Source organism: Pristiophorus japonicus, chromosome 25, assembly GCF_044704955.1.
Source record: "Pristiophorus japonicus isolate sPriJap1 chromosome 25, sPriJap1.hap1, whole genome shotgun sequence".
Lineage (NCBI taxonomy): Eukaryota > Metazoa > Chordata > Chondrichthyes > Pristiophoridae > Pristiophorus > Pristiophorus japonicus.
In genome coordinates, this window is record NC_092001.1 from 30,134,169 (window position 1) to 30,156,660 (window position 22,492).

Consider the following 22,492-nt stretch of genomic DNA (forward strand, 5'->3'; position numbering starts at 1 on the left):
AGTTATTTTTCAAATAGCACGAGCAGAGGGAAGCGGCAATTTAAAAAGCGAGAACACACAGGATGGCTGTTTGCAGCACGGCAGCAGAGATGAGCGGGTGTTGAAAGAGCGGGAGCAAGTCTGGGCGGCAGTTTAATAAGGAGGAGCAGAAAGGAGCGGCGGTACCGTTTCCTCCAGCTGTGGCGATTTTCAATAATTCCATCAATGTAATATCTCCAACTTTGCAAATCACACCAAGCTGGGTTGCAGTGCGAGCTGCTCGGAGGCTGCAGCGGAATTGGACAGATTAGGTGGATGGCAGATGCGATATAATGAAGATAAGTGTGAGTTTATCAACTTTGGTGGCAAAACCTTGAAGGTAGAATGTTATCTGAATGTTGACCGATTTGTAAAAGCGGAGGGGTATTGAGACCTGGGTATTTTGGTACATCAGTCTTTGACGTCATTCATACATACAGGTACAGCATGCAGTAAAGGAAGCCAAATGTCATGCTGGCCTTGATAGCGAGGAGATTAGGGTATCGGAGCATGGAGACTTGTACAGCACCTTGCTGAGACCAGACCTTGAGTATTGTGTGCAGTTATGATCATCTAATCTGAGGAAGGACATTCTTGCTTTTGAGGGAGTGTAGCGAATATTCACCAGATTGATTCCAGGGGTGGCAGGACTGACATGAAGAAAGACTGGATCGACTAGGCTTATACTCGCTGGAATTTAGAAGAATGAGAGGGGAGCTCCAAGAAACATTTAAAATTTGGTCGGGAATGGACAGGTTTGATGGCGTAAAAAGGTTCCCGCAGTCCGAATAAAGGAAGCCCAGTACCAGCGGTCACTGTCTAAGGATAAAGTGTAAACCATTTAGGACCGACACGAGGAGAATCTTCTTCACTCAGATCAATGTGAACCTGTGGAATTCTGTACCACAGAAAGATGTGGAAGCCAGTTGGATAGATATACTCAAAAGAGAGTGAGATATGGCCCTTACGGCTAAAGTGATCAAGGGGCATGGAGAGAAATCAGGAAGGGGAAGTGAAGTTGCATGCTCAGCCATGATCATATTGAATGGTGGTGCTGGCTGGAAGGGACGAATGGCCTACTCCTGCACCAATTTCTAAGTTTCTATGTTTCTATCTTCAGAATATGAGGTGATTTGTTGTTCTTCGCCTTTTATTAGCAAAAATTAAACACTAATTGCACTATCTTTAAACTTGAATGTGCTCGAAATGTGAGCATTGGTTGTTCAGGGGTAGAGTTCTCGCCTCCCACGCGGGAGACCCGGGTTCGATTCTCGGCCAATGCAGTGTTTATGGAAGTATTTCAGAAAGCGTGTATTCAAAAATTAAACTTCCCGACTGTTTCAAGAGCGTGCACAGAGAGGAGCGGCTGTTAAATGAGCGGGGGCACAGATATCCTTCGGTATAAAGAGCGGGAGCAGTGAGGATCGCTTGTAACGTGAGGGAGCAAAGGATTTGAGTTATTTTTCAAATAGCACGAGCAGAGGGAAGCGGCAATTTAAAAAGCGAGAACACACAGGAGTGGCTGTTTGCAGCACGGCAGCAGAGATGAGCGGGTGTTGAAAGAGCGGGAGCAAGTCTGGGCGGCAGTTTAATAAGGAGAAGCAGAAAGGAGCGGCGGTACCGTTTCCTCGAGCTGTGGCGATTTTCAATAATTCCATCAATGTAACATCTCCAACTTTGCAAATCACACCAAGCTGGGTTGCAGTGCGAGCTGCTCGGAGGCTGCAGAGGAATTGGACAGATTAGGTGGATGGCAGATGCCATATAATGAAGATAAGTGTGAGTTTATCCACTTTGGTTGCAAAACCTTGAAGGTAGAATGTTATCTGAATGTTGACCGATTTGTAAAAGCGGAGGGGTATTGAGACCTGGGTATTTTGTTACATCGGTCGTTGAAGTCATTCATACATACAGGTACAGCATGCAGTAAAGGAAGCCAAATGTCATGCTGGCCTTCATAGCGAGGAGATTAGGGTATCGGAGCATGGAGACTTGTACAGCACCTTGCTGAGACCAGACCTTGAGTATTGTGTGCAGTTATGATTATCTAATCTGAGGAAGGACATTCTTGCTGTTGAGGTAGTGTAGCGAATATTCACCAGATTGATTCCAGGGATGTCAGGACTGCATGAAGAAAGACTGGATCGACTCGGCTTACACTCGCTGGAATTTAGAAGAATGAGAGGGGAGCTCATAGAAACATTTAAAATTTGGTCGGGAATGGACAGGTTTGATGGCGTAAAAAGGTTCCCGCAGTCCGAATAAAGGAAGCCCAGTACCAGCGGTGACTGTCTAAGGATAAAGTGTAAACCATTTAGAACCGACACGAGGAGAATCATCTTCACTCAGATCATTGTGAACCTGTGGAATTCTGTACCACAGAAAGATGTGGAAGCCAGTTGGATAGATATACTCAAAAGAGAGTGAGATATGGCCCTTACGACTAAAGTGATCAAGGGGCATGGAGAGAAATCAGGAAGGAGAAGTGAAGTTGCATGCTCAGCCATGATCATATTGAATGGTGGTGCTGGCTGGAAGGGACGAATGGCCTACTCCTGCACCAATTTCTAAGTTTCTATGTTTCTATCTTCAGAATATGAGATGCTTTGTTGTTCTTCGCCTTTTATTAGCAAAAATTAAACACTAATTGCACTATCTTTAAACTTGAATGTGCTCGTAATGTGAGCATTGGTGGGTCAGGGGTTGAGTTCTCGCCTCCCACGCGGGAGACCCGGGTTCGATTCCCGGCCAATGCAGTGTTTATGGAAGTATTTCAGAAAGCGTGTATTTAAAAATTAAACTTCCCGACTGTTTCAAGAGCGGACACAGAGAGGAGCCGCTGTTAAATGAGCGTGGGCACAGATATCCTTCGGGATAAAGAGCGGGAGCAGTGAGGATCGCTTGTAACGTGAGGGAGTAAAGGATTTGAGTTATTTTTCAAATAGCACGAGCAGAGGGAAGCGGCAATTTAAAAAGCGAGAACACACAGGAGTGGCTGTTGCAGCACGGCAGCAGAGATGAGCGGGTGTTGAAAGAGCGGGAGCAAGTCTGGGCGGCAGTTTAATAAGGAGGAGCAGAAAGGAGCGGCGGGACCGTTTCCTCGAGCTGTGGCGATTTTCAATAATTCCATCAATGTAACATCTCCAACTTTGCAAATCACACCAAGCTGGGTTGCAGTGCGAGCTGCTCGGAGGCTGCAGCGGAATTGGACAGATTAGGTGGATGGCAGATGCCATATAATGAAGATAAGTGTGAGTTTATCCACTTTGGTGGCAAAACCTTGAAGGTAGAATGTTATCTGAATGTTGACCGATTTGTAAAAGCGGAGGGGTATTGAGACCTGGGTATTTTGGTACATCAGTCGTTGAAGTCATTCATACATACAGGTACAGCATGCAGTAAAGGAAGCCAAATGTCATGCTGGCCTTGATAGCGAGGAGATTAGGGTATCGGAGCATGGCGACTTGTACAGCACCTTGCTGAGACCAGACCTTGAGTATTGTGTGCAGTTATGATCATCTAATCTGAGGAAGGACATTCTTGCTTTTGAGGGAGTGTAGCGAATATTCACCAGATTGATTCCAGGGATGGCAGGACTGACATGAAGAAAGACTGGATCGACTAGGCTTATACTCGCTGGAATTTGGAAGAATGAGAGGGGAGATCCAAGAAACATTTAAAATTTGGTCGGGAATGGACAGGTTTGATGGCGTAAAAAGGTTCCCGCAGTCCGAATAAAGGAAGCCTAGTACCAGCGGTCACTGTCTAAGGATAAAGTGTAAACCATTTAGGACCGACACGAGGAGAATCTTCTTCACTCAGATCAATGTGACCTGTGGAATTCTGTACCACAGAAAGATGTGGAAGCCAGTTGGATAGATATACTCAAAAGAGAGTGAGATATGGCCCTTAGGGCTAAAGTGATCAAGGGGCATGGAGAGAAATCAGGAAGGGGAAGTGAAGTTGCATGCTCAGCCATGATCATATTGAATGGTGGTGCTGGCTGGAAGGGACGAATGGCCTACTCCTGCACCAATTTCTAAGTTTCTATGTTTCTATCTTCAGAATATGAGGTGATTTGTTGTTCTTCGCCTTTTATTAGCAAAAATTAAACACTAATTGCACTATCTTTAAACTTGAATGTGCTCGTAATGTGAGCATTGGTGGTTCAGGGGTAGAGTTCTCGCTTCCCACGCGGGTGACCCGGGTTCGATTCCCGGCCAATGCAGTGTTTATGGAAGTATTTCAGAAAGCGTGTATTTAAAAATTAAACTTCCCGACTGTTTCAAAGCGGACACAGAGAGGAGCGGCTGTTAAATGAGCGTGGGCACAGATATCCTTCGGTATAAAGAGCGGGAGCAGTGAGGATCGCTTGTAACGTGAGGGAGTAAAGGATTTGAGTTATTTTTCAAATAGCACGAGCAGAGGGAAGCGGCAATTTAAAAAGCGAGACGCACAGGAGTGGCTGTTTGCAGCACGTAAGCAGAGATGAGCGGGTGTTGAAAGAGCGGGAGCAAGTCTGGGCGGCAGTTTAATAAGAAGGAGCAGAAAGGAGCGGCGGTACCGTTTCCTCGAGCTGTGGCGATTTTCAATAATTCCATCAATGTAATATCTCCAACTTTACAAATCACACCAAGCTGGGTTGCATTGCGAGCTGCTAGGAGGCTGCAGCGGAATTGGACAGATTAGGTGGATGGCAGATGCCATATAATGAAGATAAGTGTGAGTTTATCCACTTTGGTGGCAAAGCCTTGAAGGTAGAATGTTATCTGAATGTTGACCGATTTGTAAAAGTGGAGGGGTATTGAGACCTGGGTATTTTGGTACATCAGTCGTTGAAGTCATTCATACATACAGGTACAGCATGCAGTAAAGGAAGCCAAATGTCATGCTGGCCTTCATAGCGAGGAGATTAGGATATCGGAGCATGGAGACTTGTACAGCACCTTGCTGAGACCAGACCTTGAGTATTGTGTGCAGTTATGATCATCTAATCTGAGGAAGGACATTCTTGCTTTTGAGGGAGTGTAGCGAATATTCACCAGATTGATTCCAGGGATGGCAGGACTGACATGAAGAAAGACTGGATCGACTAGGCTTATACTCGCTGGAATTTAGAAGAATGAGAGGAGAGCTCATAGAAACATTTAAAATTAGGTCGGGAATGGACAGGTTTGACGGCGTAAAAAGGTTCCCGCAGTCCGAATAAATGAAGCCCAGTACCAGCGGTCACTGTCTAAGGATAAAGTGTAAACCATTTAGGACCGACACGAGGAGAATCTTCTTCACTCAGATCATTGTGAACCTGTGGAATTCTGTACCACAGAAAGATGTGGAAGCCAGTTGGATAGATATACTCAAAAGAGAGTGAGATATGGCCCTTACGGCTAAAGTGATCAATGGGCATGGAGAGAAATCAGGAAGGGGAAGTGAAGTTGCATGCTCAGCCATGATCATATTGAATGGTGGTGCTGGCTGGAAGGGACGAATGGCCTACTCCTGCACCTACTTTCTAAGTTTCTATGTTTCTATCTTCAGAATATGAGGTGCTTCGTTGTTCTTCGCCTTTTATAAACAAAAATTAAACACTAATTGCACTATCTTTAAACTTGAATGTGCTCGTAATGTGAGCATTGGTGGTTCAGGGGTAGAATTCTCGCCTCCCACGCGGGAGACTCGGTTCGATTCCCGGCCAATGCAGTGTTTATGGAAGTATTTCAGAAGGCGTGCATTTAAAAATTAAACTTCCCGACTGTTTCAAGAGCGTTCACAGAGAGGAACGGCTGTTAAATGAGCGGGGGCGCAGATATCCTTCGGTAGAAAGAGCGGGAGCAGTGAGGATCGCTTGTAACGTGAGGGAGTAAAGGGATTTGAGTTATTTTTCAAATAGCACGAGCAGAGGGAAGCGGCAATTTAAAAAGCGAGACGCACAGGAGTGGCTGTTTGCAGCACGTAAGCAGAGATGAGAGGGTGTTGAAAGAGCGGGAGCAAGTCTGGGCGGCAGTTTAATAAGAAGGAGCAGAAAGGAGCGGCGGTACCGTTTCCTCGAGCTGTGGCGATTTTCAATAATTCCATCAATGTAATATCTCCAACTTTACAAATCACACCAAGCTGGGTTGCAGTGCGAGCTGCTAGGAGGCTGCAGCGGAATTGGACAGATTAGGTGGATGGCAGATGCAATATAATGAAGATAAGTGTGAGTTTATCCACTTTGGTGGCAAAGCCTTGAAGGTAGAATGTTATCTGAATGTTGACCGATTTGTAAAAGTGGAGGGGTATTGAGACCTGGGTATTTTGGTACATCAGTCGTTGAAGTCATTCATACATACAGGTACAGCATGCAGTAAAGGAAGCCAAATGTCATGCTGGCCTTCATAGCGAGGAGATTAGGGTATCGGAGCATGGAGACTTGTACAGCACCTTGCTGAGACCAGACCTTGAGTATTGTGTGCAGTTATGATCATCTAATCTGAGGAAGGACATTCTTGCTTTTGAGGGAGTGTAGCGAATATTCACCAGATTGATTCCAGGGATGGCAGGACTGACATGAAGAAAGACTGGATCGACTAGGCTTATACTCGCTGGAATTTAGAAGAATGAGAGGGGAGCTCATAGAAACATTTAAAATTTGGTCGGGAATGGACAGGTTTGATGGCGTAAAAAGGTTCCCGCAGTCCGAATAAAGGAAGCCCAGTACCAGCGGTCACTGTCTAAGGATAAAGTGTAAACCATTTAGGACCGACACGAGGAGAATCTTCTTCACTCAGATCATTGTGAACCTGTGGAATTCTGTACCACAGAAAGATGTGGAAGCCAGTTGGATAGATATACTCAAAAGAGAGTGAGATATGGCCCTTAGGGCTAAAGTGATCAAGGGGCATGGAGAGAAATCAGGAAGGGGAAGTGAAGTTGCATGCTCAGCCATGATCATATTGAATGGTGGTGCTGGCTGGAAGGGACGAATGGCCTACTCCTGCACCAATTTCTAAGTTTCTATGTTTCTATCTTCAGAATATGAGGTGATTTGTTGTTCTTCGCCTTTTATTAGCAAAAATTAAACACTAATTGCACTATCTTTAAACTTGAATGTGCTCGTAATGTCAGCATTGGTGGTTCAGGGGTAGAGTTCTCGCCTCCCACGCGGGAGACCCGGGTTCGATTCCCGGCCAATGCAGTGTTTATGGAAGTATTTCAAAAAGCGTGTATTTCAAAATTAAACTTCCCGACTGTTTCAAGAGCGGACACAGAGAGGAGCGGCTGTTAAATGAGCGGGGGCACAGATATCCTTCGGTATAAAGAGCGGGAGCAGTGAGGATCGCTTGTAACGTGAGGGACCAAAGGATTTGAGTTATTTTTCAAACAGCACGAGCAGAGGGAAGCGGCAATTTAAAAAGCGAGAACACACAGGAGTGGCTGTTTGCAGCACGGCAGCAGAGATGAGCGGGTGTTGAAAGAGCGGGAGCAAGTCTGGGCGGCATTTTAATAAGGAGGAGCAGAAAGGAGCGGCGGGACCGTTTCCTCGAGCTGTGGCGATTTTCAATAATTCCATCAATGTAATATCTCCAACTTTGCAAATCACACCAAGCTGGGTTGCATTGCGAGCTGCTAGGAGGCTGCAGCGGAATTGGACAGATTCGGTGGATGGCAGATGCCATATAATGAAGATAAGTGTGAGGTTATCCACTTTGGTGGCAAAACCTTGAAGGTAGAATGTTATCTGAATGTTGACCGATTTGTAAAAGCGGAGGGGTATTGAGACCTGGGTATTTTGGTACATCAGTCGTTGAAGTCATTCATACATACAGGTACAGCATGCAGTAAAGGCAGCCAAGTGTCATGCTGGCCTTCATAGCTAGGAGATTAGGGTATCGGAGCATGGAGACTTGTACAGCACCTTGCTGAGACCAGACCTTGAGTATTGTGTGCAGTTATGATCATCTAATCTGAGGAAGGACATTCTTGCTTTTGAGGGAGTGTAGCGAATATTCACCAGATTGATTCCAGGGATGGCAGGACTGACATGAAGAAAGACTGGATCGACTAGGCTTATACTCGCTGGAATTTAGAAGAATGAGAGGGGAGCTCATAGAAACATTTAAAATTTGGTCGGGAATGGACAGGTTTGATGGCGTAAAAAGGTTCCCGCATTCCGAATAAAGGAAGCCCAGCACCAGCGGTCACTGTCTAAGGATAAAGTGTAAACCATTTAGGACCGACACGAGGAGAATCTTCTTCACTCAGATCATTGTGAACCTGTGGAATTCTGTGCCACAGAAAGATGTGGAAGCCAGTTGGATAGATATACTCAAAAGAGAGTGAGATATGGCCCTTACGGCTAAAGTGATCAAGGGGCATGGAGAGAAATCAGGAAGGGGAAGTGAAGTTGCATGCTCAGCCATGATCATATTGAATGGTGGTGCTGGCTGGAAGGGACGAATGGCCTACTCCTGCACCTACTTTCTAAGTTTCTATGTTTCTATCTTCAGAATATGAGGTGCTTTGTTGTTCTTCGCCTTTTATTAACAAAAATTAAACACTAATTGCACTATCTTTAAACTTGAATGTGCTCGTAATGTGAGCATTGGTGGTTCAGGGGTAGAATTCTCGCCTCCCACGCGGGAGACCCGGGTTCGATTCCTGGCCAATGCAGTGTTTATGGAAGTATTTCAGAAAGCCTGTATTTAAAAATTAAACTTCCCGACTGTTTCAAGAGCGGACACAGAGAGGAGCGGCTGTTAAATGAGCGGGGGCACAGATATCCTTCGGTATAAAGAGCGGGAGCAGTGAGGATCGCTTGTAACGTGAGGGACCAAAGGATTTGAGTTATTTTTCAAACAGCACGAGCAGAGGGAAGCGGCAATTTAAAAAGCGAGAACACACAGGAGTGGCTGTTTGCAGCACGGCAGCAGAAATGAGCGGGTGTTGAAAGAGCGGGAGCAAGTCTGGGCGGCATTTTAATAAGGAGGAGCAGAAAGGAGCGGCGGGACCGTTTCCTCGAGCTGTGGCGATTTTCAATAATTCCATCAATGTAATATCTCCAACTTTGCAAATCACACCAAGCTGGGTTGCATTGCGAGCTGCTAGGAGGCTGCAGCGGAATTGGACAGATTCGGTGGATGGCAGATGCCATGTAATGAAGATAAGTGTGAGGTTATCCACTTTGGTGGCAAAACCTTGAAGGTAGAATGTTATCTGAATGTTGACCGATTTGTAAAAGCGGAGGGGTATTGAGACCTGGGTATTTTGGTACATCAGTCGTTGAAGTCATTCATACATACAGGTACAGCATGCAGTAAAGGCAGCCAAGTGTCATGCTGGCCTTCATAGCTAGGAGATTAGGGTATCGGAGCATGGAGACTTGTACAGCACCTTGCTGAGACCAGACCTTGAGTATTGTGTGCAGTTATGATCATCTAATCTGAGGAAGGACATTCTTGCTTTTGAGGGAGTGTAGCGAATATTCACCAGATTGATTCCAGGGATGGCAGGACTGACATGAAGAAAGACTGGATCGACTAGGCTTATACTCGCTGGAATTTAGAAGAATGAGAGGGGAGCTCATAGAAACATTTAAAATTTGGTCGGGAATGGACAGGTTTGATGGCGTAAAAAGGTTCCCGCATTCCGAATAAAGGAAGCCCAGCACCAGCGGTCACTGTCTAAGGATAAAGTGTAAACCATTTAGGACCGACACGAGGAGAATCTTCTTCACTCAGATCATTGCGAACCTGTGGAATTCTGTGCCACAGAAAGATGTGGAAGCCAGTTGGATATATATACTCAAAAGAGAGTGAGATATGGCCCTTACGGCTAAAGTGATCAAAGGGCATGGAGAGAAATCAGGAAGGGGAAGTGAAGTTGCATGCTCAGCCATGATCATATTGAATGGTGGTGCTGGCTGGAAGGGACGAATGGCCTACTCCTGCACCTACTTTCTAAGTTTCTATGTTTCTATCTTCAGAATATGAGGTGCTTTGTTGTTCTTCGCCTTTTATTAACAAAAATTAAACACTAATTGCACTATCTTTAAACTTGAATGTGCTCGTAATGTGGGCATTGGTGGTTCAGTGGTAGAATTCTCGCCTCCCACGCGGGAGACCCGGGTTCGATTCCCGGCCAATGCAGTGTTTATGGAAGTATTTCAGAAAGGGCGTGTTTAAAAATTAAACTTCCCGACTGTTTCAAGAGCGCACACAGAGAGGAGCGGCTGTTAAATGAGCGTGGGCACAGATATCCTTCGGTATAAAGAGCGGGAGCAGTGAGGATCGCTTGTAACGTGAGGGAGTAAAGGATTTGAGTTATTTTTCAAATAGCACGAGCAGAGGGAAGCGGCAATTTAAAAAGCGAGAACACACAGGATGGCTGTTTGCAGCACGGCAGCAGAGATGAGCGGGTGTTGAAAGAGCGGGAGCAAGTCTGGGCGGCAGTTTAATAAGGAGGAGCAGAAAGGAGCGGCGGTACCGTTTCCTCGAGTTGTGGCGATTTTCAATAATTCCATCAATGTAACATCTCCAACTTTGCAAATCACACCAAGCTGGGTTGCAGTGCGAGCTGCTCGGAGGCTGCAGAGGAATTGGACAGATTAGGTGGATGGCAGATGCCATATAATGAAGATAAGTGTGAGTTTATCCACTTTGGTTGCAAAACCTTGAAGGTAGAATGTTATCTGAATGTTGACCGATTTGTAAAAGCGGAGGGGTATTGAGACCTGGGTATTTTGTTACATCGGTCGTTGAAGTCATTCATACATACAGGTACAGCATGCAGTAAAGGAAGCCAAATGTCATGCTGGCCTTCATAGCGAGGAGATTAGGGTATCGGAGCATGGAGACTTGTACTGCACCTTGCTGAGACCAGACCTTGAGTATTGTGTGCAGTTATGATTATCTAATCTGAGGAAGGACATTCTTGCTGTTGAGGGAGTGTAGCGAATATTCACCAGATTGATTCCAGGGATGTCAGGACTGCATGAAGAAAGACTGGATCGACTCGGCTTATACTCGCTGGAATTTAGAAGAATGAGAGGGGAGATCCAAGAAACATTTAAAATTTGGTCGGGAATGGACAGGTTTGATGGCGTAAAAAGGTTCCCGCAGTCCGAATAAAGGAAGCCTAGTACCAGCGGTCACTGTCTAAGGATAAAGTGTAAACCATTTAGGACCGACACGAGGAGAATCTTCTTCACTCAGATCAATGTGAACCTGTGGAATTCTGTACCACAGAAAGATGTGGAAGCCAGTTGGATAGATATACTCAAAAGAGAGTGAGATATGGCCCTTAGGGCTAAAGTGATCAAGGGGCATGGAGAGAAATCAGGAAGGGGAAGTGAAGTTGCATGCTCAGCCATGATCATATTGAATGGTGGTGCTGGCTGGAAGGGACGAATGGCCTACTCCTGCACCAATTTCTAAGTTTCTATGTTTCTATCTTCAGAATATGAGGTGATTTGTTGTTCTTCGCCTTTTATTAGCAAAAATTAAACACTAATTGCACTATCTTTAAACTTGAATGTGCTCGTAATGTGAGCATTGGTGGTTCAGGGGTAGAGTTCTCGCTTCCCACGCGGGTGACCCGGGTTCGATTCCCGGCCAATGCAGTGTTTATGGAAGTATTTCAGAAAGCGTGTATTTAAAAATTAAACTTCCCGACTGTTTCAAAGCGTACACAGAGAGGAGCGGCTGTTAAATGAGCGGGGGCACAGATATCCTTCGGTATAAAGAGCGGGAGCAGTGAGGATCGCTTGTAACGTGAGGGAGTAAAGGATTTGAGTTATTTTTCAAATAGCACGAGCAGAGGGAAGCGGCAATTTAAAAAGCGAGAACACACAGGATGGCTGTTTGCAGCACGGCAGCAGAGATGAGCGGGTGTTGAAAGAGCGGGAGCAAGTCTGGGCGGAAGTTTAATAAGGAGGAGCAGAAAGGAGCGGCGGTACCGTTTCCTCCAGCTGTGGCGATTTTCAATAATTCCATCAATGTAATATCTCCAACTTTGCAAATCACACCAAGCTGGGTTGCAGTGCGAGCTGCTCGGAGGCTGCAGCGGAATTGGACAGATTAGGTGGATGGCAGATGCCATATAATGAAGATAAGTGTGAGTTTATCAACTTTGGTGGCAAAACCTTGAAGGTAGAATGTTATCTGAATGTTGACCGATTTGTAAAAGCGGAGGGGTATTGAGACCTGGGTATTTTGGTACATCAGTCTTTGACGTCATTCATACATACAGGTACAGCATGCAGTAAAGGAAGCCAAATGTCATGCTGGCCTTGATAGCGAGGAGATTAGGGTATCGGAGCATGGAGACTTGTACAGCACCTTGCTGAGACCAGACCTTGAGTATTGTGTGCAGTTATGATCATCTAATCTGAGGAAGGACATTCTTGCTTTTGAGGGAGTGTAGCGAATATTCACCAGATTGATTCCAGGGATGGCAGGACTGACATGAAGAAAGACTGGATCGACTAGGCTTATACTCGCTGGAATTTAGAAGAATGAGAGGGGAGCTCCAAGAAACATTTAAAATTTGGTCGGGAATGGACAGGTTTGATGGCGTAAAAAGGTTCCCGCAGTCCGAATAAAGGAAGCCCAGTACCAGCGGTCACTGTCTAAGGATAAAGTGTAAACCATTTAGGACCGACACGAGGAGAATCTTCTTCACTCAGATCAATGTGAACCTGTGGAATTCTGTACCACAGAAAGATGTGGAAGCCAGTTGGATAGATATACTCAAAAGAGAGTGAGATATGGCCCTTACGGCTAAAGTGATCAAGGGGCATGGAGAGAAATCAGGAAGGGGAAGTGAAGTTGCATGCTCAGCCATGATCATATTGAATGGTGGTGCTGGCTGGAAGGGACGAATGGCCTACTCCTGCACCAATTTCTAAGTTTCTATGTTTCTATCTTCAGAATATGAGGTGATTTGTTGTTCTTCGCCTTTTATTAGCAAAAATTAAACACTAATTGCACTATCTTTAAACTTGAATGTGCTCGAAATGTGAGCATTGGTTGTTCAGGGGTAGAGTTCTCGCCTCCCACGCGGGAGACCCGGGTTCGATTCTCGGCCAATGCAGTGTTTATGGAAGTATTTCAGAAAGCGTGTATTCAAAAATTAAACTTCCCGACTGTTTCAAGAGCGTGCACAGAGAGGAGCGGCTGTTAAATGAGCGGGGGCACAGATATCCTTCGGTATAAAGAGCGGGAGCAGTGAGGATCGCTTGTAACGTGAGGGAGCAAAGGATTTGAGTTATTTTTCAAATAGCACGAGCAGAGGGAAGCGGCAATTTAAAAAGCGAGAACACACAGGAGTGGCTGTTGCAGCACGGCAGCAGAGATGAGCGGGTGTTGAAAGAGCGGGAGCAAGTCTGGGCGGCAGTTTAATAAGGAGGAGCAGAAAGGAGCGGCGGGACCGTTTCCTCGAGCTGTGGCGATTTTCAATAATTCCATCAATGTAACATCTCCAACTTTGCAAATCACACCAAGCTGGGTTGCAGTGCGAGCTGCTCGGAGGCTGCAGCGGAATTGGACAGATTAGGTGGATGGCAGATGCCATATAATGAAGATAAGTGTGAGTTTATCCACTTTGGTGGCAAAACCTTGAAGGTAGAATGTTATCTGAATGTTGACCGATTTGTAAAAGCGGAGGGGTATTGAGACCTGGGTATTTTGGTACATCAGTCGTTGAAGTCATTCATACATACAGGTACAGCATGCAGTAAAGGAAGCCAAATGTCATGCTGGCCTTGATAGCGAGGAGATTAGGGTATCGGAGCATGGAGACTTGTACAGCACCTTGCTGAGACCAGACCTTGAGTATTGTGTGCAGTTATGATCATCTAATCTGAGGAAGGACATTCTTGCTTTTGAGGGAGTGTAGCGAATATTCACCAGATTGATTCCAGGGATGTCAGGACTGCATGAAGAAAGACTGGATCGACTCGGCTTATACTCGCTGGAATTTAGAAGAATGAGAGGGGAGATCCAAGAAACATTTAAAATTTGGTCGGGAATGGACAGGTTTGATGGCGTAAAAAGGTTCCCGCAGTCCGAATAAAGGAAGCCTAGTACCAGCGGTCACTGTCTAAGGATAAAGTGTAAACCATTTAGGACCGACACGAGGAGAATCTTCTTCACTCAGATCAATGTGAACCTGTGGAATTCTGTACCACAGAAAGATGTGGAAGCCAGTTGGATAGATATACTCAAAAGAGAGTGAGATATGGCCCTTAGGGCTAAAGTGATCAAGGGGCATGGAGAGAAATCAGGAAGGGGAAGTGAAGTTGCATGCTCAGCCATGATCATATTGAATGGTGGTGCTGGCTGGAAGGGACGAATGGCCTACTCCTGCACCAATTTCTAAGTTTCTATGTTTCTATCTTCAGAATATGAGGTGATTTGTTGTTCTTCGCCTTTTATTAGCAAAAATTAAACACTAATTGCACTATCTTTAAACTTGAATGTGCTCGTAATGTGAGCATTGGTGGTTCAGGGGTAGAGTTCTCGCTTCCCACGCGGGTGACCCGGGTTCGATTCCCGGCCAATGCAGTGTTTATGGAAGTATTTCAGAAAGCGTGTATTTAAAAATTAAACTTCCCGACTGTTTCAAAGCGTACACAGAGAGGAGCGGCTGTTAAATGAGCGGGGGCACAGATATCCTTCGGTATAAAGAGCGGGAGCAGTGAGGATCGCTTGTAACGTGAGGGAGTAAAGGATTTGAGTTATTTTTCAAATAGCACGAGCAGAGGGAAGCGGCAATTTAAAAAGCGAGAACACACAGGATGGCTGTTTGCAGCACGGCAGCAGAGATGAGCGGGTGTTGAAAGAGCGGGAGCAAGTCTGGGCGGAAGTTTAATAAGGAGGAGCAGAAAGGAGCGGCGGTACCGTTTCCTCCAGCTGTGGCGATTTTCAATAATTCCATCAATGTAATATCTCCAACTTTGCAAATCACACCAAGCTGGGTTGCAGTGCGAGCTGCTCGGAGGCTGCAGCGGAATTGGACAGATTAGGTGGATGGCAGATGCCATATAATGAAGATAAGTGTGAGTTTATCCACTTTGGTGGCAAAACCTTGAAGGTAGAATGTTATCTGAATGTTGACCGATTTGTAAAAGCGGAGGGGTATTGAGACCTGGGTATTTTGGTACATCAGTCTTTGAAGTCATTCATACATACAGGTACAGCATGCAGTAAAGGAAGCCAAATGTCATGCTGGCCTTGATAGCGAGGAGATTAGGGTATCGGAGCATGGAGACTTGTACAGAACCTTGCTGAGACCAGACCTTGAGTATTGTGTGCAGTTATGATCATCTAATCTGAGGAAGGACATTCTTGCTTTTGAGGGAGTGTAGCGAATATTCACCAGATTGATTCCAGGGATGGCAGGACTGATATGAAGAAAGACTGGATCGACTAGGCTTATACTCGCTGGAATTTAGAAGAATGAGAGGGGAGCTCATGGAAACATTTAAAATTTGGTCGGGAATGGACAGGTTTGATGGCGTAAAAAGGTTCCCGCATTCCGAATAAAGGAAGCCCAGCACCAGCGGTCACTGTCTAAGGATAAAGTGTAAACCATTTAGGACCGACACGAGGAGAATCTTCTTCATGCAGATCATTGTAAACCTGTGGAATTCTGTGCCACAGAAAGATGTGGAAGCCAGTTGGATAGATATACTCAAAAGAGAGTGAGATATGGCCCTTACGGCTAAAGTGATCAAGGGGCATGGAGAGAAATCAGGAAGGGGAAGTGAAGTTGCATGCTCAGCCATGATCATATTGAATGGTGGTGCTGGCTGGAAGGGACGAATGGCCTACTGCTGCACCTACTTTCTAAGTTTCTATGTTTCTATCTTCAGAATATGAGGTGCTTTGTTGTTCTTCGCCTTTTATTAACAAAAATTAAACACTAATTGCAATATATTTAAACTTGAATGTGCTCGTAATGTGAGCATTGGTGGTTCAGGGGTAGAATTCTCGCCTCCCACGCGGGAGACCCGGGTTCGATTCCTGGCCAATGCAGTGTTTGTGGAAGTATTTCAGAAAGCGTGTATTTAAAAATTAAACTTCCCGACTGTTTCAAGAGCGGACACAGAGAGGAGCGGCTGTTAAATGAGCGTGGGCACAGATATCCTTCGGTATAAAGAGCGGGAGCAGTGAGGATCGCTTGTAACGTGAGGGAGTAAAGGATTTGAGTTATTTTTCAAATCGCACGAGCAGAGGGAAGCGGCAATTTAAAAAGCGAGAACACACAGGAGTGGCTGTTTGCAGCACGGCAGCAGAGATGAGCGGGTGTTGAAAGAGCGGGAGCAAGTCTGGGCGGCAGTTTAATAAGGAGGAGCAGAAAGGAGCGGCGGTACCGTTTCCTCGAGCTGTGGCGATTTTCAATAATTCCATCAATGTAATATCTCCAACTTTGCAAATCATACCAAGCTGGGTTGCAGTGCGAGCTGCTCGGAGGCTGCAGCGGAATTGGACAGATTAGGTGGATGGCAGATGCCATATAATGAAGATAAGTGTGAGTTTATCCACTTTGGTGGCAAAACCTTGAAGGCAGAATGTTATCTGAATGTTGACCGATTTGTAAAAGCGGAGGGGTATTGAGACCTGGGTATTTTGGTACATCAGTCGTTGAAGTCATTCATACATACAGGTACAGCATGCAGTAAAGGAAGCCAAATGTCATGCTGGGCTTGATAGCGAGGAGATTAGGGTTTCGGAGCATGGAGACTTGTACAGCACCTTGCTGAGACCAGACCTTGAGTATTGTGTGCAGTTATGATCATCTAATCTGAGGAAGGACATTCTTGCTTTTGAGGGAGTGTAGCGAATATTCACCAGATTGATTCCAGGGATGGCAGGACTGATATGAAGAAAGACTGGATCGACTAGGCTTATACTCGCTGGAATTTAGAAGAATGAGAGGGGAGCTCATAGAAACATTTAAAATTTGGTCGGCGATGGACAGGTTTGATGGCGTAAAAAGGTTCCCGCATTCCGAATAAAGGAAGCCCAGCACCAGCGGTCACTGTCTAAGGATAAAGTGTAAACCATTTAGGAGCGACACGAGGAGAATCTTCTTCACTCAGATCATTGTGAACCTGTGGAATTCTGTGCCACAGAAAGATGTGGAAGCCAGTTGGATAGATATACTCAAAAGAGAGTGAGATATGGCCCTTACGGCTAAAGTGATCAAGGGGCATGGAGAGAAATCAGGAAGGGGAAGTGAAGTTGCATGCTCAGCCATGATCATATTGAATGGTGGTGCTGGCTGGAAGGGACGAATGGCCTACTCCTGCACCTACTTTCTAAGTTTCTATGTTTCTATCTTCAGAATATGAGGTGCTTTGTTGTTCTTCGCCTTTTATGAACAAAAATTAAACACTAATTGCACTATCTTTAAACTTGAATGTGCTCGTAATGTGAGCATTGATGATTCAGTGGTAAAATTATCGCCTCCCACGCGGGAGTCCCGGGTTCGAATCCCAGCCAATGCAGTGTTTATGGAAGTATTTCAAAAAGCGTGTATTTAAAAATTAAACTTCCCGACTGTTTCAAGAGCGTGCACAGAGAGGAGCGGCTGTTAAATGAGCGGGGGCACAGATATCCTTCGGTATAAAGAGCGAGAGCAGTGAGGATCGCTTGAAACGTGAGGGAGTAAAGGATTTGAGTTATTTTTCAAATAGCACGAGCAGAGGGAAGCGGCAATTTAAAAAGCGAGAACACACAGGAGTGGCTGTTTGCAGCACGGCAGCAGAGATGAGCGGCTGTTGAAAGAGCGGAAGCAAGTCTGGGCGGCAGTTCAATAAGGAGGAGCAGAAAGGAGCAGCGGTACCGTTTCCTCGAGCTGTGGCGATTTTCAATAATTCCATCAATGTAACATCTCCAACTTTGCAAATCACACCCAGCTGGGTTGCAGTGCGAGCTGCTCGGAGGCTGCAGAGGAATTGGACAAATTAGGTGGATGGCAGATGCCATCTCATGAAGATAAGTGTGAGTTTAACCACTTTGGTGGCAAAACCTTGAAGGCAGAATGTTATCTGAATGTTGACCGATTTGTAAAAGTGGAGGGGTATTGAGACCTGGGTATTTTGGTACATCTGTCGTTGAAGTCATTCATACATACAGGTACAGCATGCAGTAAAGGAAGCCAAATGTCATGCTGGCCTTCATAGCGAGGAGATTAGGGTATCGGAGCATGGAGACTTGTACAGCACCTTGCTGAGACCAGACCTTGAGTATTGTGTGCAGTTATGATCATCTAATCTGAGGAAGGACATTCTTGCTTTTGAGGGAGTGTAGCGAATATTCTCCAGATTGATTCCAGGGATGGCAGCACTGACATGAAGAAAGACTGGATCGACTCGGCTTACACTCGCTGGAATTTAGAAGAATGAGAGGGGAGCTCATAGAAACATTTAAAATTTGGTCGGGAATGGACAGGTTTGATGGCGTAAAAAGGTCCCCGCAGTCCGAATAAAGGAAGCCCAGTACCAGCGGTCACTGTCTAAGGATAAAGTGTAAACCATTTAGGACCGACACGAGGAGAAACTTCTTCACTCAGATCATTGTGAACCTGTGGAATTCTGTACCACAGAAAGATGTGGAAGCCAGTTGGATAGATATACTCAAAAGAGAGTGAGATATGGCCCTTACGGCTAAAGTGATCAAGGGGCATGGAGAGAAATCAGGAAGGGGAAGTGAAGTTGCATGCACAGCCATGATCATATTGAATGGTGGTGCTGGCTGGAAGGGACGAATGGCCTACTCCTGCACCAATTTCTAAGTTTCTATGTTTCTATCTTCAGAATATGAGATGCTTTGTTGTTCTTCGCCTTTTATTAACAAAAATTAAACACTAATTTCACTATCTTTAAACTTGAATGCGCTCGCAATGTGAGCATTGGTGGTTCAGTGGTAAAATTATCGCCTCCCACGCGGGAGTCCCGGGTTCGAATCCCAGCCAATGCAGTGTTTATGGAAGTATTTCAAAAAGCGTGTATTTAAAAATTAAACTTCCCGACTGTTTCAAGAGCGTGCACAGAGAGGAGCGGCTGTTAAATGAGCGGGGGCACAGATATCCTTCGGTATAAAGAGCGAGAGCAGTGAGGATCGCTTGAAACGTGAGGGAGTAAAGGATTTGAGTTATTTTTCAAATAGCACGAGCAGAGGGAAGCGGCAATTTAAAAAGCGAGAACACACAGGAGTGGCTGTTTGCAGCACGGCAGCAGAGATGAGCGGGTGTTGAAAGAGCGGGAGCAAGTCTGGGCGGCAGTTTAATAAGGAGGAGTAGAAAGGAAGGCGGTACTGTTTCCTCGAGCTGTGGCGATTTTCAATAATTCCATCAATGTAACATCTCCAACTTTGCAAATCACACCAAGCTGGGTTGCAGTGCGAGCTGCGAGGAGGCTGCAGAGGAATTGGACAGATTAGGTGGATGGCAGATGCCATATACTGAAGATAAGTGTGAGTTTATCCACTTTGGTGGCAAAACCTTGAAGGCAGAATGTTATCTGAATGTTGACCGATTTGTAAAAGTGGAGGGGTATTGAGACCTGGGTATTTTGGTACATCTGTCGTTGAAGTCATTCATACATACAGGTACAGCATGCAGTAAAGGAAGCCAAATGTCATGCTGGCCTTCATAGCGAGGAGATTAGGGTATCGGAGCATGGAGACTTGTACAGCACCTTGCTGAGACCAGACCTTGAGTATTGTGTGCAGTTATGATCATCTAATCTGAGGAAGGACATTCTTGCTTTTGAGGGAGTGTAGCGAATATTCTCCAGATTGATTCCAGGGATGGCAGCACTGACATGAAGAAAGACTGGATCGACTCGGCTTACACTCGCTGGAATTTAGAAGAATGAGAGGGGAGCTCATAGAAACATTTAAAATTTGGTCGGGAATGGACAGGTTTGATGGCGTAAAAAGGTCCCCGCAGTCCGAATAAAGGAAGCCCAGTACCAGCGGTCACTGTCTAAGGATAAAGTGTAAACCATTTAGGACCGACACGAGGAGAAACTTCTTCACTCAGATCATTGTGAACCTGTGGAATTCTGTACCACAGAAAGATGTGGAAGCCAGTTGGATAGATATACTCAAAAGAGAGTGAGATATGGCCCTTACGGCTAAAGTGATCAAGGGGCATGGAGAGAAATCAGGAAGGGGAAGTGAAGTTCCATGCACAGCCATGATAATATTGAATGGTGGTGCTGGCTGGAAGTGACGAATGGCCTACTCCTGCACCAATTTCTAAGTTTCTATGTTTCTATCTTCAGAATATGAGGTGCTTTGTTGTTCTTCGCCTTTTATTAACAAAAATTAAACACTAATTGCACTATCTTTAAACTTGAATGTACTCGTAATGTGAGCATTGGTGGTTCAGTGGTAAAATTATCGCCTCCCACGCAGGAGTCCCGGGTTCGAATCCCGGCCAATACAGTGTTTATGGAAGTATTTCAGAAAGCGTGTATTTAAAAATTAAACTTCCCGACTGTTTCAAGAGCGTACACAGAGAGGAGCGGCTGTTAAATGAGCGGGGGCACAGATATCCTTCGGTATAAAGAGGGGGAGCAGTATGGATCGCTTGTAACGTGAGGGAGTAAAGGATTTGAGTTATTTTTCGTAATAGCACGAGCAGAGGGAAGCGGCAATTTAAAAAGCGAGAACACACAGGAGTGGCTGTTTGCAGCACGGCAGCAGAGATGAGCGGGTGTTGAAAGAGCGGGAGCAAGTCTGGGCGGCAGTTTAATAAGGAGGAGTAGAAAGGAAGGCGGTACCGTTTCCTCGAGCTGTGGCGATTTTCAATAATTCCATCAATGTAACATCTCCAACTTTGCAAATCACACCAAGCTGGGTTGCAGTGCGAGCTGCGAGGAGGCTGCAGAGGAATTGGACAGATTAGGTGGATGGCAGATGCCATATACTGAAGATAAGTGTGAGTTTATCCACTTTGGTGGCAAAACCTTGAAGGTAGAATGTTATCTGAATGTTGACCGATTTGTAAAAGCGGAGGGGTATTGAGACCTGGGTATTTTGGTACATCGGTCGTTGAAGTCATTCATACATACAGGTACAGCATGCAGTAAAGGAAGCCAAATGTCATGCTGGCCTTGATAGCGAGGAGATTAGGGTATCGGAGCATGGAGACTTGTACAGCACCTTGCTGAGACCAGACCTTGAGTATTGTGTGCAGTTATGATTATCTAATCTGAGGAAGGACATTCTTGCTGTTAAGGGAGTGTAGCGAATATTCACCAGATTGATTCCAGGGATGGCAGGACTGACATGAAGAAAGACTGGATCGACTAGGCTTACACTCGCTGGAATTTAGAAGAATGAGAGGGGAGCTCATGGAAACATTTAAAATTTGGTCGGGAATGGACAGGTTTGATGGCGTAAAAAGGTTCCCGCAGTCCGAATAAAGGAAGCCCAGCACCAGCGGTCACAGTCTAAGGAAAAAGTGTAAACCATTTAGGACCGACACGAGGAGAATCTTCTTCACTCAGATCATTGTGAACCTGTGGAATTCTGTACCACAGAAAGATGTGGAAGCCAGTTGGATAGATATACTCAAAAGAGAGTGAGATATGGCCCTTACGGCTAAAGTGATCAAGGGGCATGGAGAGAAATCAGGAAGGGGAAGTGAAGTTGCATACACAGCCATGATCATATTGAATGGTGGTGCTGGCTGGAAGGGACCAATGGCCTACTCCTGCACCAATTTCTAAGTTTCTATGTTTCTATCTTCAGAATATGAGGTGCTTTGTTGTTCTTCGCCTTTTATTAACAAAAATTAAACACTAATTGCACTATCTTTAAACTTGAATGTGCTCGCAATGTGAGCATTGGTGGTTCAGTGGTAGAATTCTCGCCTCCCACGTGGGAGACCCGGGTTCGATTCCCGGCCAATGCAGTGTTTATGGAAGTATTTCAGAAAGCGTGTATTTAAAAATTGAACTTCCCGACTGTTTCAAGAGCGTACACAGAGAGGAGCCGCTGTTAAATGAGCGGGGGCACAGATATCCTTCGGTATAAAGAGCGGGAGCAGTGAGGATCGCTTGTAACGTGAGGGTGTAAAGGATTTGAGTTATTTTTCAAATTGCACGAGCAGAGGGAAGCGGCAATTTAAAAAGCGAGAACACACAGGAGTGGCTGTTTGCAGCACGGCAGCAGAGATGAGCGGGTGTTGAAAGAGCGGGAGCAAGTCTGGGCGGCAGTTTAATAAGGAGGAGTAGAAAGGAAGGCGGTACCGTTTCCTCGAGCTGTGGCGATTTTCAATAATTCCATCAATGTAACATCTCCAACTTTGCAAATCACACCAAGCTGGGTTGCAGTGCGAGCTGCGAGGAGGCTGCAGAGGAATTGGACAGATTAGGTGGATGGCAGATGCCATATACTGAAGATAAGTGTGAGTTTATCCACTTTGGTGGCAAAACCTTGAAGGTAGAATGTTATCTGAATGTTGACCGATTTGTAAA

The 22,492-nt window shown here is 45.5% G+C and overlaps 13 non-coding genes across 13 annotated transcripts; all 13 read left to right on the top strand.

Moving 5' to 3' along the window:
* The first annotated feature begins 1,230 nt into the window (after window positions 1-1,230).
* Window positions 1,231-1,301, top strand: trnag-ccc (transfer RNA glycine (anticodon CCC)). Its single transcript has one exon. It is a non-coding gene; the product is annotated as a tRNA-Gly (tRNA).
* Window positions 1,302-2,703: 1,402 nt separating this feature from the next.
* On the top strand, window positions 2,704-2,774 carry trnag-ccc (transfer RNA glycine (anticodon CCC)). Its single transcript has one exon. It is a non-coding gene; the product is annotated as a tRNA-Gly (tRNA).
* A 1,401-nt stretch (window positions 2,775-4,175) lies between these two features.
* Window positions 4,176-4,246, top strand: trnag-ccc (transfer RNA glycine (anticodon CCC)). The gene has a single exon. It is a non-coding gene; the product is annotated as a tRNA-Gly (tRNA).
* A 2,875-nt stretch (window positions 4,247-7,121) lies between these two features.
* trnag-ccc (transfer RNA glycine (anticodon CCC)) lies at window positions 7,122-7,192 on the top strand. Its single transcript has one exon. It is a non-coding gene; the product is annotated as a tRNA-Gly (tRNA).
* Window positions 7,193-8,596: 1,404 nt separating this feature from the next.
* trnag-ccc (transfer RNA glycine (anticodon CCC)) lies at window positions 8,597-8,667 on the top strand. The gene has a single exon. It is a non-coding gene; the product is annotated as a tRNA-Gly (tRNA).
* A 1,404-nt stretch (window positions 8,668-10,071) lies between these two features.
* On the top strand, window positions 10,072-10,142 carry trnag-ccc (transfer RNA glycine (anticodon CCC)). The gene has a single exon. It is a non-coding gene; the product is annotated as a tRNA-Gly (tRNA).
* Window positions 10,143-11,543: 1,401 nt separating this feature from the next.
* Window positions 11,544-11,614, top strand: trnag-ccc (transfer RNA glycine (anticodon CCC)). The gene has a single exon. It is a non-coding gene; the product is annotated as a tRNA-Gly (tRNA).
* Window positions 11,615-13,015: 1,401 nt separating this feature from the next.
* Window positions 13,016-13,086, top strand: trnag-ccc (transfer RNA glycine (anticodon CCC)). Its single transcript has one exon. It is a non-coding gene; the product is annotated as a tRNA-Gly (tRNA).
* A 1,401-nt stretch (window positions 13,087-14,487) lies between these two features.
* trnag-ccc (transfer RNA glycine (anticodon CCC)) lies at window positions 14,488-14,558 on the top strand. Its single transcript has one exon. It is a non-coding gene; the product is annotated as a tRNA-Gly (tRNA).
* Window positions 14,559-15,960: 1,402 nt separating this feature from the next.
* Window positions 15,961-16,031, top strand: trnag-ccc (transfer RNA glycine (anticodon CCC)). The gene has a single exon. It is a non-coding gene; the product is annotated as a tRNA-Gly (tRNA).
* A 2,878-nt stretch (window positions 16,032-18,909) lies between these two features.
* Window positions 18,910-18,980, top strand: trnag-ccc (transfer RNA glycine (anticodon CCC)). Its single transcript has one exon. It is a non-coding gene; the product is annotated as a tRNA-Gly (tRNA).
* Window positions 18,981-20,382: 1,402 nt separating this feature from the next.
* On the top strand, window positions 20,383-20,453 carry trnag-ccc (transfer RNA glycine (anticodon CCC)). Its single transcript has one exon. It is a non-coding gene; the product is annotated as a tRNA-Gly (tRNA).
* Window positions 20,454-21,856: 1,403 nt separating this feature from the next.
* trnag-ccc (transfer RNA glycine (anticodon CCC)) lies at window positions 21,857-21,927 on the top strand. The gene has a single exon. It is a non-coding gene; the product is annotated as a tRNA-Gly (tRNA).
* Window positions 21,928-22,492: the final 565 nt, after the last annotated feature.